Here is a 13323-nt window from a genome sequence, read left to right as displayed (position 1 = left end):
GATTGCCTCCACTTTCCTGGAAAATGTGTGATTATAAAGGTCAATTGGTATAGGGAAAGAGAACTGGCTGTTTAATTCAGAAGCTCCCAGGCCCCATTTTTAAGCAAATAGGATAGAGCCCAGGCCTGAGGGTCAGAAGAACCTGGGTTCTAATCCTGACTCTGCCACACGTCGGCTGCACTTAACTTCTTGGGCCTCAGTTTCCTCACCCATAAAATGTAAAGAGTGTGAGCTGCACGTGGGACAGGGACTGTAACCAGCCTTATTATCCTGTATCTACCCCAGCGCTTAGAACAGTCCTTTGCACATAGTAAGTGCTGAACAAGTACCATAATTATTATTATTATTAAAGGTATAACATCTTTTCTGGAGATTCCTCCAAAGAAATTGAGACAGGGACCCAATCTGGTATTTGTTAGCTCGTTGTGGGTAGAGAAGATGTCTATCAAACCTGGTGCATTTGAACTCCCCCAAATGCTTAGTGCAGTGCTCTGCATGCAGAAAGCACTCAATAAATGTCTTCAGCTGATTTCACACAGGAGCTAGAAGAATTTTTAGGAAGAGTAAGCCCATTCATAGCCATCATTTGGGGGTAACAGGATGGAGTAACTCTGGGATCTGTAAGCACTTATAGCACTTCCTCATCTGTTATAGAACGGTGCTTGGCACATAGTAAGTGCGTAATAAATACTATCATTATTATTATTATTATTACTGCACATAATAATAATGATGGTGGTATCTGTTAAGCGCTTACCATGTGCCAAGCACTGTTCTAAGCACTGGTGTAGGTACAAAGTAATCAGGTTGTCCCACATGGGGCTCACAGTCTTCATTCCCATTTTACAGATGAGGTAACAGGCACAGAGAAGTAAAGTGACTTGGCCTAGGTCACACAGCTGACAAGTGGCGGAGCCAGGATTAGAACCCACCACCTCTGCCTCCCAAGCCAGTTCTCTTTCCACTAACCCACGCTGCTTCTCTAAGCTTTCCTAACACGCCTAGGTGACAGAACACATTTCTGAGCTTTCACTGCAGATTCTATTTTTGTTCAAGAAAGTCCCTTGGCTTCCCCTGTTGCTAGCCGTGAGTCCCCAACAAATAGGTCTAGCATTACAACCTTGTGCCTATCCAGAAAGTAATTCAAATTAATGTCACACTCCTCCAGTTCAGAGGGGCGGAGCAGTCTGTGGTGATCAACACCTAGGAAAAAGAAACTGAACTTTTAGAGAAGGGCGGAGGAGGAAATCAGTCGATGGAGGACAATGATAACTGAGAAAACATGCCCCTGCCTGGGATTCTCTTTTCTCCCCTCCAGCTCCCAGACCTTAATTCCGGGGTGAACACTAAATTTGTTGGCTCCTGGTGACTCTGAGCTTTGGGGAGCGATCTCAGCCGTTAACTAGCTTTGGGACATTTTTATTTTAGAATTTTCATGCCTTGGCATAGTAGTTTTGTGGATCAGATGTCGGAGGTCCCTTTGATTTACTGTTTTGTTTAACTCAGTTCAATCTGAATTACACACACCACTGACATTTTCAGTAGCTCAGAAAGGAAAGGTAGGTTGTGCGCGTGTGCGCATCCATTCGGGAAAGGAAACACCCCATGAGGGAAAAAGAAACCTGGGCATTAAGGGACTAATTGCCAGGTTTTTGCTTCCCCAATTGTTAATTATGATTCGTCCCTAAATCACCCCTTCTCTGTCCTCCTAGAGAAAACTACTTTTCCTGTCAGTGGACATTAACCGAGACTTATAATGCTTTCTAGGAGACTTTCTTTTTCCATTCCCCCTTTCAACTCTGCATTCCTTGAACCTCCATTCTTCTGAAACCAAAATATCAGCCACATGGGGCTCTGTGAAGCGAGGATTTATAAATTAGAAAGAAATGGTGGTCCCCCAAGCACTTAAGATCTATCTGCCCCTGGGAAATACTTCAGAATGGGACTTTTCAAAGCAGACTATACAGGTGTCTTGCTTCTGTCTATAACTTATATGACAGGTCTATTGCTCTTCAGACAGCCAACCCGTTTCCTCCAGACACAAAGTAATCCCAGCAAATGCCCTTCTGGTGTCATCCTGACACTTGATCTGACCCAGTCCACCAGGAAAAGGTGATTCTTCTATTGAATCAGTCATCAAATCAGAATGCCTTCTTTTTTTAAACCAGACTTACCGAGTGCTCCTAGCTGTGTCCAGGACCCTTCCGTCCTCTTTGCTCTGTGTCTTTATCTCAGCCATTGAAAAGAGGCTTATTGATGTTAAACGACTTAAATCCAAATGGCCTCCACCAACTTCCGGGCTCTGTTTAGCTCCAAAGTCCTTTTCCCTTTGTAACCTGCAAGCAACACCTTTCTGCTCTCACTAAACCAAGCCTCTTTTTCCTTTCCTCATTTGAGTGAGTGCCAAGGGTCAGTCAGGTGTTGCCCATTTGCCACAGAGGAAAGAGACAATGAATTGCAACAATTGCCATCCTGCAGATTCTTCCTAAGATTGGTTGGTTCTACCATCTGATGGTTCTAGAGGAGCTAAATGAAGGTCAAATTGGGTGATTCCTAGAATCCATCTAATGGTGTATACCAGCCAAAGAGAACGTTGCTTCCCTGCTCATGTAATAGGCTTTAGAGGAAAATTGTGTTTTCTGGCATGACCCTTTCAAATATATTTTTTTATAAAATCTGCACAATAATAATAATAATAATAAAAATATGATATTCATTAATTTATTACTATGTGGAAGCACTGTACTGGTCCAACCTGATGACCTTGAATCTACCCTAGCACTTAGAACAGTGCTTGGCACCTAGTAAGTGCTTAACAAAGACCAATATTATTACTAGTTGAAATTTTCTGCAGCAGGATAGCTGCTGGAAGCAACATTGTGTCCATAGTGGTTCCTGCAGTGGAGTGTGAATATGTGCATATATGTTATGCCTGCACATCTTCTCCCATAGCTGACCACTTCCTCATATTCTGAGTTTCAGTCCCCAGCTAGTGCTTTACGCCTTCATTCATTCATTCATTCATTCATTCAATCGTATTTATTGAGTGCTTACTGTGTGCAGAGCACTGTACTAAACACTTGAAGCACTGTACTAAGCACTTCATCACAGCATCAGGAGGCTAGTTGCAATTAAGGCAAAACTGTGACTTGGAATAATAATAATAATGATAATGATGGTATTTGTTAAGCACTTACTATGTTCTACATGCTGGGGGGGATAGAAGGTGATCAGGTTGTCCCATGTGGGGCTCATAGTCTTAATCCTCATTTTACAGATGAGGTAACTGAGGCACAGAGAAGCCCAAGTGACCTGCCCAAAGTCACCCAGCTGACAAGAGGTGGAGCAGAGATTAGAACCCATGACCTCTGACTCCCAAACCCGGGGTCCCTCCACTGAGCCACGCTGCTTCTCTAAGCAGAAGCGACATTAAGACCTGATGCTGATTTTCTCCCACTCACCAACCCCTCATTTCCTGTCACCAGCAACAAGCAGATGAAAAGAGTTGGGCTGGAGGTATTAGCTGTACAGTTAAACACGAGGAGCCCACCTGGCTGATCCGTGACTGTTGGGCCCTGGGGTTCCCAGAGGGGACCACGTACATGGATGGGATATGGGCCACTTGGACCTAAAAAAAAAAAATAAATAAAAGAAACCCTCATCCTCTTCTGATTCTGCTTCCCTGGGATGCCATGCATGCACTCAATCATATTTGTTGAGCTCTTACTGTGTTCAGAGCATTGCAGTAATAATAATAATGGCATTTATTAAGCACTTACGAAGTGCAAAGCACTAATCTAAGCGCTGGGGAGGTTGCAAGGTGTTCAGGTTGTCCCACGGAGGGCTCACAGTCCTCATCCCCATTTTCCAGGTGAGGGAACTGAGGCCCAGAGAAGTGAAGTGACTTGCCCAAAGTCACACAGCTGACAATTGGCAGAGCAGGGATTTGAACCAATGACCTCTGACTCCCAAGCCCTTGCTCTTTCCACTGAGCCACGTTGCTTCTCTGTACTGAGCGCTTGGGAGAGTACAGTGTAAAAATAAACAACGAGCTTACAGTCTTGGCAGCTCTCTCCTAAAGGGGGATCCTCAGGGCCACCCTGAGGAGTATGGTAGGGGTCAGGGACAGCATTTTCCCTATATACAGAGAGTGAAGCAGCATGGCTCAATGGAAAGAGCCCGGGCTTGGGAGTCAGAGGTCATGGGTTCGAATCCCAGCTCTGCCACTTGTCAGCTGTGTGACTTTGGGCAAGTCACTTCACTTCTCTGGGCCTCAGTTACCTCATCTGGAAAATGGGGATTAAGACTGTGAGCCCCACATGGGACAACTTGATCACCTTGTATCTCCTCCAGTGCCTAGAACAGTGCTTCGCACATAGTAAGTGCTTAACAAATACCATCATTATTATTATTATTATTAATTGTAGTAAATTCTTGGGAGAGTATAATATAACAGAGTTGGTAGACATGTTTCCTGACAACAAAGACTGAATTCCAGGAGCGACAAGATTAAGGGTGAAATTCCCTGCCTAGCAAACTAAGTCCAGAAGGAAACACATACGTATTAGCTCCCAAAAAGATTAGAACATTCATTCATTCAATGATATTTATTGAGCGCTTACTGTGTGCAGAGCACTGTACTAAGCTCTTAATGCCAATTTAAGGGAGAAGCAGAAAGAATACTGTGATTTTGCATGTCTGTCTAACTCTATTTAAATTATGAATCTTTCTAGCTAAATATATATATCTATATGCACATATAGATATAGAAATAGATATCTATTTGCGTGTGTACCTATAAACATACATAGCTTATATATAGCCATCTCAGTATTAAGTAAGCAGCAAGTCAAGCACTGACTTTCCAGACTTCATTCCACATTTGATGTTGTAGCCTGAATGATTTCAGTCTTGGCAGCCCTCTGCTGAGGGGGCTCTTCAGGCTCACCCTGAGGGGTTTGTTAGGGGTAAGGGACACCAACTTCCTTATGGATAAGTTCCAGACCCCCAAGACAATGGAAAACTCACCCCTGCGTTATTATAGCATATCATTTCCCCCTTCCCCCAAGTACCCTTCCTTTCCAAACTCCTGGAGTGAGTCGTCTACACTGGCTGCCTTGAATTCCTCTCCTCCAACTCTCTCCTGGGCCCCCTCCAATCTGACCTCCATCCCCTCCACCCCCCTGAAACCACCCACTCAAAGGTCACCAATGACCTCCTTCTTGCCAAAACCAACAGCTTCTACTCTATCCTAATCCCCCTCGACCTCTCAGCTGCCTTTGACACTGTGGACCATCCTCTTTTTCTCAACATGTCATCCAATCTTGGCTTCAAGGTTCTCCTGGTTCTCCTCTTATCTCTCCGGCCGTTCATTCTTAGTATCCTTCGCGGGTTCCTCCTCCCCCTCCCATCCCCTAACTGTAGGGGTTCCTTAAGGGTCAGTTCTTGGTCCCCTTCTGTTCTCCATCTATACTCACTCCCTTGGTGAACTCACTCACCCCCATGGCTTCAACTCTCAATAATCATCTCTCCACGGATGATACCCAAATCTACATTCATTCATCCAATCATATTTATTGAGCGCTTACTGTGTGCAGAACACTGTACTAAGCACTTGGGAAGTACAAATTATCAACATATACAGACGGTCCCTACCCAACAACGGGCTCACTGCCCCTGCCCTCCGGACTCGCGTTTCCTCCTGCTTTCAGGACATCTCCACCTGAATGTCCTCCTGCCACCTAAAACTCAACATGTCCAAGATTGAGAACCTTATCTTCCCTCCCAAACCCTGTCCTTTCCCTCACTTTCCCTTTACTGTGGACGGTACCACCGATCTTCCCATCTCACAAGCCTGCAACCTTGGTGTCATCCTTGACTCCGCTCTCTCATTCACCCCACATATCCAATCTGTCACCAAAACCTGCCAGTTTCACCTTCACAACATTGCCAAGATCTGCCCTTTCCTCTCCATCCAAACCCCTACTATGTTAGTACAATCACACATCCTATCCCGACTGGATTACTGCATCAGCATCCTTTCTGATCTCCCATCCTCCTGTCTCTCCCCACTTCAGTCTATACTTCACTCTGATGCCCGGATTATCTTTCTACAGAAATGTTCTGGGCATGCCATGCCCCTCCTCAAAAATCTCCTCAAAAATCTCCTGTGGTTGCCTATCAACCGCTGTATCAAGCAAAAACTCCTCACTATTGGCTCCAAAGCTCTCTATCACCTTGCCCCTTCTTACCTCACCTCCCTTCTCACCTTCTACAGCCCAGCCCGCACACTCCACTCCTCTGGTGGTAACCTCACTGTGCTTCGTTCTCACCTATCCTGCCTTTGACCCCTGGCCCATGTTTTAATTCTGCTCTGGAATGCCCTCCCTCCTCATATCTGCCAAACTAGCACACTTCCCCCCTTCAAAGCACTACTGACAGCCCACCTCCTCCAGGAGGTCTTCCCAGACTAAGCCCACTTTTCCTCTGCTCCTCCTCCCCTCCCCATCACTATGACTTGTTCCCTGTGCTCTACCACCCTCCCGTCCCACAGCACTTGTGTATATATGTACATATTCATTATTCTATTTATTTTATTAATGATGTGTATATGTGTATTCTATTTATATTGATCCTATTGATGCCTGTTTACTTGTTTCGTTGTCTGTCTCCCCTCCTAGACTGTGAGTCCATTGTTGGGCAGGGATCGTCTCTGTTGCTGAATTGTACTTTCCAAGTGCTCAGTACAGTGCTCTGCACACAGTAAGCGCTCAATAAATACGATTGATGATGATGATGATGACTGCAAACTTGTTGTGGGCAGGGAATGTGTCTGTTTATTTTTTTATTGGACTCCCCCAGGCAGTTAGCCCAGTGCTCTGCACACAGTAAGCACTCAATAAATATGATTGAATGATTTAATGAATGAACCAGGTCATAATAATCCTGTTTGTAACCTGAGTTGCTCTCTTCTGAATCAACATCTTATCATGGCAGGAGAGTTTGCTTACACTGATGAAGCTCAGAGCTATGACACTGAGAGATACTATCTTGTTACGGTTACTCATAAAAGAAAGGTCCGTTGTTGTTTAGGGACTGTCTCTATATGTTGCTGACTTGTACTTCCCAAGCGCTTAGTGCAGTGCTCTGCACACAGTAAGCGCTCAGTAAATACGATTGAATGAATGAATGAAAGGTCTAAGATGGAGCATCAGGCGAAGCCGATTCACCGGTGCTGGGCATCGGTGACATGGAAAAAAGTCAGAGGCGGGTAATCAAATGATCAAAATGTTGATCAAAGACAATGGCAGAGACTCGGGTTTTTACTTCGTGGAACAAGACAATGGTAAACCACTTCCGTATTTTCACCAAGAAAGCTCCATGGGTGCACATAACAGAATAACTTTATGGCAGAGTGTGTGTCCATGAAGTCGCTATAGATCAGAAACAACTCAGCGGCATTTGAATAATAATAATAATGGCATTTATTAAGTGCTTACTATGTTCAAAGCACTGTTCTAAGCTCTGAGCACTGTTCTAAACGCTGAAGATCCTGATTGAGGGGAGGAGAGGCCTGGAAGGGTTGATGTCCTCTTCACAGGAAAGGTCAGAGCTTCTATGTGAGTGGGCTGTCTCCTTTAATAATAATAATAATAATGATGGTATTTGTGAAGCGCTTACTATGTGCAAAGCACTGTTCTAAGTGCTGGGGGGATACAAGCTGATCAGGTTGTCCCATGTGGGGCTCACAGTCTTAATCCCCATTTCACAGATGAAGTAACTGAGTCACAGAGAAGTTAAGTGACTTGCCCAAAGTCACACAGCTGACAAGCGGCTGAGCTGGGATTTGAAGCCATGACCTCTGACTCCCAAGCCCGTGCTCTTTCCACTGAGCCATGCTGCTTTGATGTTGGTAAGAATTATTTAACCTTGTTATTTTCTCCCCATTCCACGCACGTGGCCTAATGGAAAGAGCATAGATCTGGGAATTAGAGAAAGTGGGTTCTAATCCCGGCTCTGCCAGGTGTCTGCTGTGTGACCTTGGGCAAGTCATTTCACTTCTCTGTTCCTCATTTACTTCATCTGTAAAATGGGGATGAAAAATGTGAGACCCATGGGGGACAGGGACTGTGTCCAACCTGATTAACTTGTACCTACTCCAGCCCTTGGCACTTAGTAAGTGCTTAACAAACGCCACAATATTATTATTATCAATAAAATTATCATTATTATTAATAAGGTGCCACATTCAAGAACTGGAATTCCTTGGGTACAGACTTACCCTCAATTCCTTCCATTCAGACTTTTCCATTTTTTTCTTACTGGAGGTATCATTTGATGATCGAAATCTGCTTGAGGAAAACTCAGACTGAAGCACTGAATTCATTCAGTCATATTTATTGAACACTTACTGTGTGCAGAGCACTGTACTAAATGCTTGGGCAGTGCAAGTTGGCAACATATAGAGACGGTCCCTACCCAACAACGGGCTCACAGTCTAGAAGAATGAATTTTGGGGGTGTTTACTGGCCAAATTTGGGGAACTTCCATGAAGCCACATAGCAGCTATATCATCCCAGGACCCAGGCTGTCTGCACATCCACCTTGTTGTTGTGGCAGTCCAGGGCTCTGGTTCAGCCTCCGAAATCTCATGGCAGCCCCCAGAATCTGTGTCAGAGGGCAGAGGGGTGGCTAGAGCAGCACAGAGCCCCTACCATTCTCACTTTAGCTATAATTTTCCATGGCGGTTTAGTTTCCAGAGTATGGGCTTGGGAATCAGAATCCCAGCTCTCCCACTTGTCCGCTGTGTGACCTCGGGCAAGTCACTTCACTTCTCTGTGCCTGTTTCCTCCTCTATTATAATGGGGACTGAGACTGTGAACCCCATGTGGGACAGGGGCTGTGTCCAATCTAATTTGCTTGTAGCCCCCCAGCACTTAAAACAGTGCTTGTCACATAGTAAGCACTTAACAAATACCACAATTATTATTATCAGTGGGGTGGGAAACTGGGCCAATCTATAGGGCAGAAACAACCCAGAATCTTTCCAACAATAGGTACTCAGATCTGGAGTTGTTTTTCTGAATGGGGGCAGTTTGGGTAGAAAGAGCACAGGCCTGGGATTCAGATAATCTGATTTCTATTCCCGGTTCTGACAATGCGCCTCCTGGGTCAACTTGGACAACTTCCCTGTCCCTCGGTTTCCTCCTCTGTAAAATGGGGATTCAAAACCTCATCTTCCTTCTCTTATGGCTGTGAGTCCCATGTCAATCGGGAACCGGATCTGATCTGATTATCTGGTATCTACGTACCCTGGCACTTAGTACAGTGCTCCACACACGGTAAGTGCTGAATAAACACCGACAATTGATTGAAAATGTAAAAACAAGTGAAGGCACGCAGAACTGGGAGTTGAGGTGGTGAATGTGTCGGGCCCATCTTCGAAACAGATGTTTCATGATGCTGACAAAGGATTCTTTGAAAAGGCCAGATATTGGGAAAATGACCATAGTTATAAAAAATAACGTGATTATTAAAGTGCTAGAGAAGAAGCCTGGTATTTTTTTGAAAGATTTTCTCCCTTCTGCTATCACACACTCACAAAAGCTAGAGCTATTGCAGGTGTTTCCTGTGAAACAACAAAGCATGACTTTCCCAGTTTCATTTCCTGCTTCTTGCAAGAACACAAGGGGTTGGGGACAGAGGGTTCTGGGAAGCTCTGCCCCCTCTGGGGGTAATATTATTATTAGTAGTAGTAATGACAATAATAATAATGATGGTATTTCTAAGCGCTTACTATGTGCAAAGCACTGTTCTAAGTGCTGGGGAGGTTACAAGGTGATCAGGTTGTCCTACGTGGGGCTCACAGTTTTAATCCCCATTTTACAGATGAGGTAACAGAGGCACAGAGAAGTTAAGTGACTTGCCCAAGGTCACACAGCTGACAGTTGGTGGAGCAGGGGTAATGCAGGAAGGTACCTCAAACATTGTCCTGTTACTATTTGCTTTTGGGCTGCTGGTCCTCACTCACCCCCTCCCCTTAGCTGCTCTAATAGTAATAGTATTAATAATAAAAATAATGACATTAATTAAGCACTTACTGTATGCAAAGCACTGTTCTAAGCACTGGGGAGGTTATCAGGTTGTCCCCCGGGGGGCTCACAGTCTTCATCCCCATTTTACAGATGAGGTCACTGAGGCACAGAGAAGTGAAGTGACTTGCCCAAAGTCTCACAGCTGACAAGTGACGGAGCTGGGATTTGAACCCATGATCTCAGACTCCGCAGCCCATGCTCATTCCACTGAGCCACGCTGCTTCTATTGATCAAACACTTACTCTGTGCATGGCACTATATTAAGTGCTGGGAAAGAGTATACAGTATACAATAATCAAATAATGAATCAGTGGTATTTACTAAGTACTTTCTTTGGGCAGAGCACCGTACTAAGTGCTTGGGAGGGTACATTACAGCAGATTACCAAGATCACCCTTGGAAGAAATCAGATCATAGCTTGGATATGGGGAACAGGGTGCCAAGGCTCATAAAATAAGCAAGAAACAATAGGGAAGCCAACAATTGGGATAAGGACAGTAAGTGCTCAATAAATACCACTGATTGATTGAAATCAATAAATAACAAGAGAAAGGCACGTAGATCTGGAAGTGGGGTGGCATGAACGTTTAGTACAGTGCTCTGCACACAGTAAGCACTCAATAAATGCGATTGAATGAATGAATGAAACCTTCATCGGCACAAGAATTCTGCCTTGAAGATGAGCCTAACACATTCTTTCATTCACTCAATCGAATTCATTCACTCAAGTGCACTGTACTAAGCGCTTGGAAAGTACAATTCAGCAATAAAGAGAGACAATCCCTGCCCACAAAGGGCTTACATAAAGAGAAGGAAATCTTAATGATGAGCTTCTTGCCCCATGTACACACTACCTGAAATTCCTTCCTGGAAACTCTAGATCTGTTTGGGGTATTTATTTTAGAAGCTGTTCAACAGGATGGAGATCCACAGAATGTCTTCTCACAGTGCCACTATAACAATCCAATAAGGTTCAAAGGTGATCCTACTGGTAAGGGGTGACTGACAGGACATAACATGTATGAGAAGATAAACCCTTACTACAAATCAACCTGCACAGTTTGCCCCTCTCGCCAAACTAGTCACTGTACCTCCATCTGGTCTATCTCTTCCCCGACCCCTCGCCCACAGCTTCCTCCTGCCTGGCACTCCCTCCCAGTTCATATTTGACAGATGCCAACTTGTTGCCAACAAGTTGCCATATGTTGCCAATATGTTGCCAACTTGTACTTCCCAAGCGCTTAGTACAGTGCTCTGCAAACAGTAAGTGCTCAATAAGTACGATTAAATGAATGAATGAATGACAGATGATCACTTTCCCCACCTTCAAAGCCTTATAAAAATCACATCTGTGTCAAGAAGCCTTCCCCGATTAAGCTCTCGTTTCCCCTTCTCTTACTCCCTTCTGAATTACCCTTCCACCTGGATTTGTGCCCTTTATTCACCCCTCCCTCAGCCCCACAGCGCTTTATGTTCATAGCTATAATTTCTATTAATGCCTGTCTCCCCCTCTGGATTGTAACCTTGATTGATTGATAGCTATCGGACACATGTAAAGATTAAACATTATTGCACGATTACATGTACTGCAGTTACCAGGGCCATTTTCAATTCAGTCTCCGGAAGACACAATGTCCTCTGAAGCTCGACTCCAAGACAGTCACCTCATCGAGGAGCAGTGTTGCCATAATCGTAGCTGGTAATCGTGGTATTCGTTAAGTGCTTATACTGTGCCAAGTACCATACTAAGTCATGCCATCTTGCCCTCCTCCTGCTCCTTGCCAATTGCCCTCTGTGGTGAATGTCAATGACCAAAGAGCTATTCAGGATATTCAGTGAGGTGGGTAGGCACCTCAGAGAAGCAGCGTGGCTCAGTGGAAAGAGCCCGGGCTTTGGAGTCAGAGGTCATGGGTTCAAATCCTGTCTCCACCAATTGTCAGCTGTGTGACTTTGGGCAAGTCACTTCTCTGCGCCTCAGTTACCTCATCTGTAAAATAGGGATTAGGACTGTGAGCCCCTTGTGGGACAACCTGATCACCTTGTAACCCCCCCAGTGCTTAGAACAGTGCTTTGCACATAGTAAGTGCTTAATAAATGCCATTATTATTATTATTAGGCCCAGCAGGTTAACCTAGTTAACCTAGTTAATGTGGGCAGTGATGACCAGAGCGATTACTAAAGCTGTGCGACCTGGCACTGGCACCATGCTGTCAGTTAATTAATTAACTGTGGTATTTTTTAAGCACGTACTCTGTGTCAGGCATCATTCTAAGCACTGGGGTAGATACAAGCTAATCGGGTTGGACACAGTCCCTGTACCATGTGGGGCTCACTGTCTTCACCCCCATTTTCCAGATGAGGAAACTGAGGCACAGAGAAGTGATGTGACTTGCCCAAGGTCACATAGCAGACAAGTGGCGGAGCTGGGATTGGAACCCATGCCACTCCAGGTCCTGGACGGGACCTGAACAGAACCCTAGGGGAGATGTGAAGGTGATAGCAGTGTTTTCTAATAATAATAATGATGGTATTTATTAAGTGCTTACTATGTGCAAAGCACTGTTCTAAGTGCTGGGGAGGTTACAAGGTGATCAGGTTGTCCCATGGGGGGCTCACAGTTTTAATCCCCATTTTACAGATGAAGTACCTGAGGCACAGAGAAGTGAAGTGACTTGCCCAAAGTCACACAGCTGACAGTTGGTGGAGCCGGAATTTGAACCCATGACCTCTGACTCCAAAGCCCGGGCTCTTCCTCTGAGCCACGCTGCTTCGCCATGCTTCTAGATGATAATGGTATTTGTTAAGTGCTTACTCTGTGCTAAGCACTTAGTAAGCACTGGGGTAGATACGAAATAATCAGGTTGGACACGGTCCCTGTCCCTCAGGGATTTCACAATCTATGGGGGAGAGAGAACAAGTATTGAATCACCATTTCACAGTTGGGGAAACTGCGGTACAGAGCAGTTGAGTTACCCAAGGTTGCCCGGTAAACCAGTGTGAGAGCCAGGATTAGAACCCATGTCCTCTGACTCATAGGCCGAGGATCTTTCCACTTAGGTCCATGCTGCAATTCAAAGCACGATCAACACTCCACTCAAATTTTTCAGATTGTGAGCCCCCCTAGGGAGAATTAGATGGGATCTAATTCTCACCTGTGTTTATTTTTTTTCCCCAGAGCTTAGTACAATGCGCTGAGCATAATAATTGCTTAATTAATACTCTTACTACT

The sequence above is a fragment of the Tachyglossus aculeatus genome, chromosome 22 (assembly GCF_015852505.1).
Source record: "Tachyglossus aculeatus isolate mTacAcu1 chromosome 22, mTacAcu1.pri, whole genome shotgun sequence".
In the NCBI taxonomy this organism is placed as follows: domain Eukaryota; kingdom Metazoa; phylum Chordata; class Mammalia; order Monotremata; family Tachyglossidae; genus Tachyglossus; species Tachyglossus aculeatus.
The sequence above is the reverse complement of the archived record's forward strand: the minus strand, read 5'-3'. Positions refer to the sequence as shown.